This window comes from Camellia sinensis, chromosome 1 (genome assembly GCF_055761805.1).
Source record: "Camellia sinensis isolate YWXY chromosome 1, ASM5576180v1, whole genome shotgun sequence".
NCBI lineage: Eukaryota > Viridiplantae > Streptophyta > Magnoliopsida > Ericales > Theaceae > Camellia > Camellia sinensis.
In genome coordinates, this window is record NC_138961.1 from 79,678,600 (window position 1) to 79,679,728 (window position 1,129).

Consider the following 1,129-nt stretch of genomic DNA (forward strand, 5'->3'; position numbering starts at 1 on the left):
GTTTTGAAGAGCTACAATAGTGACGAAACAATCTCTCACGAATAACTAAGTTCACCAAGCCCAAAATAAAAGTTCTTGCACCCAACCCAAATCCTCTTTACGAAGGTCTCATGAAACTAAAGTTTGAACCAAGAGACACCAAGTGACCAAAGGCCACACCAAAGACCTGAAAGCCTACCAACGAAACCACTCATGGGGACTCAAAGGAACTAAAAGTTCTATAAAAGGAACTTGAAAAGTTCAACTGAATTATAAGAGTCTTTACCTATTTATAGCCAAAGAATCCTTCTTAAAACAAAATAGGTTAACTTACAATCCAATCCAAAACCAACTAGAAAACACTAAATCCAAAACTTTAGGAAGTCCAAACCAAGTCAAATAGGCCTCTCATAAATCCAAACCAATATGGGAGTCAAAACCAAGTTAATTTTTGACTATCCACAAATCCTATTCCAATTAGGAAATAGAATATCGATTCGAATCATATTAGGAATGGACATTGAGCCAATAATCCAACAAATATGGGAGCTTCTATTTACACACACCAAATACCCTCTTTGCACACACTTAATGATATTTAATCTTATTACAATTTTGTCCCTAAATGAAATTACTATTTTAGACATCTACCCAATTCAAAAGTTTCAATGCACACACACATCCATTACGTTGAAGCTCCAAGTTCAGCACTCATTCATTAAGCTGAAGTCAGTCATCCATCACGTTGGACTCACCTTCACAGAGCATCACTTATTCTTCATTCATCATTGTTCTGGAGGATTTCCGTTAGAAATGAGCAGAGTCAGATTTGCCTGTGGAGGATATCCAAATGAGCATCACATTTTTTTTTCCAGCGTCGTTCGGATAACCAGGGTCATATTGTATTATTTGGTTTGGAAACCTACAACCGAAATAATTATTTAATTTCGGAAGTTGTTGTTTGAACAAAGTTATTCATTTCGGAAGTTGTTGTCTGAACAAAGTATTTAAATTCGGAAGTTGTTGTCCGAACAAAGTTAACCTTTACAACATTCAACTTCCGAAATTTAAAAAAAAAAATTCGGACAACTACTTCCGAATGAAGTAAAATTTTGTTTTCCCATTTTATATTCCAAATTTGCAAACTGCA